The sequence below is a fragment of the Myotis davidii genome, unplaced genomic scaffold (genome assembly GCF_000327345.1).
Source record: "Myotis davidii unplaced genomic scaffold, ASM32734v1 scaffold273, whole genome shotgun sequence".
Classification (NCBI taxonomy): Eukaryota; Metazoa; Chordata; class Mammalia; order Chiroptera; family Vespertilionidae; genus Myotis; species Myotis davidii.
The window spans coordinates 2,406,695-2,410,590 of NW_006286263.1; the positions used below are offsets into that span (position 1 = coordinate 2,406,695).

The 3,896-nt window shown below is 49.2% G+C and overlaps 1 protein-coding gene across 1 annotated transcript in view; it reads right to left on the reverse strand.

Annotated features, from left to right (window-relative positions):
• LOC102761280 (cTAGE family member 5) overlaps nt 1-3,896 on the reverse strand; it is a 118,002-nt gene that overhangs the window by 98,464 nt on the left and 15,642 nt on the right.

Below are 3,896 nucleotides of genomic sequence, written 5' to 3' on the forward strand. Positions count from 1 at the left end.
AAGACTATATAGGATAGAGGCCTGGTGCATGGGTGGGGGCCGGCTGGTTTGCCCTAAAGGGTGTCCCGCTTGGGTGCCTGGCCAGCCTGGGTGAGGGGCTGATGGCTGTTTTCAGGCTTCCTGCACCCCCTTCAGGGTGGGGGTCACCACCGGGCTGAGGGCCCCCCCCCCCCCGTGCACAAATTTTTGTGTACCGGGCCTCTAGTAATAAATAAATATCAATGGGAAAATATCCTTGGTGAGGATTAACAAAAAAGAGAGGGAGGGAGGAAGGAAGGGAAGGAGGAATTATTGTCTCTGAGAAAGAGGTAGGAATAGAGATGGACAGAGGGAACAAAATTTCCTTGGATTAAAAAAAAAAGCCTTATCACTATTTATATTTTTTTAAATATATTTTTATTGATTTCAGAGAGGAAGGGAGAGGGAGAGAGAAAGATAGAAACATCAATGATGAGAGAGAATCATTGATCGGCTGCCTTCTGCACACCTCCCACTGGGGATGGAGCCGGCCACCCAGGCATGTGCTCTTGACCAGAATCGAACCTGGGACCCTTCAGTCCTCAGGCTGATGCTCTATCCATTGAGCCAAACCAGCTAGGGCACTATTTATATTTTTAAATCTGTTTACATATACTGCTTTAATTTTAAAAATTATTGTAAAATATCTTAGGATTTCCCTGGAACGTTCATATATTTTCAATGATTATTTTCCCTTAGGATTTTATTTTATAACTAGGGGCCCGGTGCATAACATTCATGCACTGGGGAATACAGGGGTCCCTCAGCCCGACCTGCACCCTCTCCAATCTGGGAGTTTCTGTCTGTTTTTTTTGTTTTTTTTTTCTTTTTTCTTTTTGGTTTTTTTTTAGATATATTTTATTGATTTTTTACAGAGAGGAAGGGAGAGGGATAGAGAGCTAGAAAGATCAATGAGAGAGAAACATCGATCAGCTGCCTCATGCACACTCCCTATTGGGGATGTGCCTGCAACCAAGGTACACGCCCTTGACCAGAATCAAACCTGGGACCCTTGGGTCTGCAGGCCGACGCTCTATCCACTGAGCCAAACCGGTTAGGGCTTCTGTCTGTTTTTGCAATCATATGAGCAAATTGTCTGAGACCCCAACTCAGTTTGATTTGTTGCTCACAGAATAATAGAGACTTTTTTTTTTACTTTGCTTCATTGGTGGAGATTTCCTGGAAGTTTTAGGATATCTTCCCTTGAATTTTTCCTAGACACTCTGATTTTACTTATGTCTCTCACCTTTGCTTTCCCTCCATCCCCCACTGCAACAGTAACTTGCTCCAGGCTCACTTTGCTCTAGTGTCTAGGATCATGGTCGGCAAACTGCAGCTCATGAGCCACATGTGGATCCTTGGCCCCTTGAGTGTGGCTCTTCCTAAGCCTTAGGAGTACCCTAATTAAGTTAATAACAATGTACCTACCTATATAGTTTACGTTTAAAATATTTGGCTCTTAAAAGAAATTTCAATCGTTGTACAGTTGATATTTGGCTCTGTTGGCTAATGAGTTTGCCGACCACTGGTCTAGGAGATCCATCTGCCACCAGAACTATAATTCCCAGTATTCCTGGTGCTCCCTGAACTTGGGCTTCCACTTCCGGTCCTGGGGCTGCCACCAAAACTACTATTCCCAGAATTCCTGGTGCTCCCCGCACTCTTGGTTTTTCGTTCCTGCTCTGTCTCCCTCCCATGGCTTCCCACTCTGCCAAGTCCTCCAAGTCACCAGCTCTCCCTCTCTGCTTTCTGTCTGGTGGATTGGGGAGCCAAGTTCCCCAAACCACTCCACTCTCCGCCAGCTCTCCCTCTCTGCTCTCCACCTGGCAGCTTGGGGGAGCAACCGAGGGAGCCACATCCCCCCAAGCTGCCAGCTCTCTGGCTCTGCTCTACACCCAGGGCCTGTGTATGCAATTAACCCACCATCTTTGTCGGGTTAATTTTCATACTCACTCCTGATTGGCTGGTGAGCGTAGCTGAGGGACAGTCAATTTACATGTTTCTCTTTTATTATATAGGACTAGTGGCCCAGTGTACGAAATTCATACACAGGGGGTGTCCCTCAGCCCAGCGTGCACCCTCTCCAATCTGGGACCCCTTGGGGGTTGTCCGACTGCTGGTTTAGAACTGATCCCACAGGAATCAGGCCTAAACCGTCAGTCGGACATCCCTCTTGCAATCCAGGACCACTAGCTCCTAACCGCTCACCTGCCCGCCTGCCTGCTCACCCCCAACTTCCTTCCCTTGCTGGCCTGATTGCTCCCACCTGTCTCTGCCACTGCCAGCCTGCTCACCTCCAACTGCCACCACCCCCACCGGCCTGCTCGGCCCCAACTGCCCCCTCCCCGGCCTGCTCACCCCCAACTTCCTTCCCTTGCTGGCCTGATTGCTCCCACCTGTCTCTGCCCCTTCCAGCCTGCTCACCTCTAACTGCCACCACCCCCACCGGCCTGCTCGGCCCCAACTGCCCCCTCCCCGGCCTGCTCACCCCCAACTGCCCTCCCTGCCAGCATGCTTGACCCAAACTGCCCCTACCGCTGGCCTGCTTGTCCCCAGTAGCCCCCTGCTGGCCTGCTCACACCCAACTGCCCCACCTGCCAGCTTGATCACCCCTGACCACTTCTGTCTCAGCCCTTCCACTATGGCTTTGTCTGAGCATTAGCCACAGAGCCTGGCTTGGCTTCCTGGGTCACTGGGGCCCAGCTCTCCTCCAGCCGGTTTGCTTGGCTTCCTGGGTCACTGGGATGACCCAGGAAGGCAAGCCAAGCCAAGTCTCCCACCCGCTCCGGCTAGGTCTGTGGCTCTGGCTGGCACTGCCATCTTTCTTGCATCAATTTGCATATTCCCTCCTTATTGGCTATGGGTGCCACCATCTTTATCGTGAAGTGAAGGTTAATTTGCATATTACTCTTTTATTAGATAAGATATTAAGATCTAAGTCCCAGCCCCACTGGCATGGCTCAGTGGTTGAGCATTGACCTATGAATCAGGAGATCACAGTTCAATTCCAGGTCAGGAATGATCATGAACTTGGCTCACTATCACCACCAACTCCGGGTGCAAGGCTTGGGGAAGAACGCAGCCCAGGAGGCATTTAATAAAAGTGTTCATAATAAAAAAAAAAAAAAAAAGAAAAAGAAAGAAAGAAAGAAAGAAAAAAGTAAATGTCTGCATACTGATTGGATCTAAGTTCCTGCCAAAACCGGTTTGGCTCAGTGGATAGAGCATCGGGCTGCGGACTGAAAGGTCCCAGGTTCGATTCCGGTCAAGGGCAAGTACCTGGGTTGTGGGCACATCCCCAGTAGGAGATGTGCAGGAGGCAGCTGATCGATGTTTCTCTCTCATCGATGTTTCTAACTCTCTATCTCTCTCCCTTCCTCTCTGTGAAAAATCAATAAAATATATTTAAAAAAAAAAAAAGATCTAAGTTCCAGAACAAATCAGAAATTTACAAAGGGTGGTTAATAATGTTGTTGGTTATTAAGTATTTTGAGAATATGGCTTTCTGGCATTTGTACTGATAAAAGCACATATCTTATTTGTACTTATCTACACTAATAAAAGACAAAGATGCTAATTGACTGTACCTTCACTATGTCCATCAGCCAATCAAGAGTATGCAAATTAACCCAACAAAGATCGTCATTAAATTTGCATACTGTAGGTGCATGGGCGACCCAGGGCACCCAGTGAGCGGGGTGGGGCATGGACATCCACTGCCCGCCCCACCATGGGATTGGGCCTGCTGTGTGTGACCTGGGGAAGTGGGGCAGGCACTGTGGGATAGGGCCTGCCATCATTAAATTTGCATACTGTAGGTGGGGCGGGGCAGCACCATTTGCTGCCCGCCCCACCGTGGGATCGGGCCTGCCCTAGGC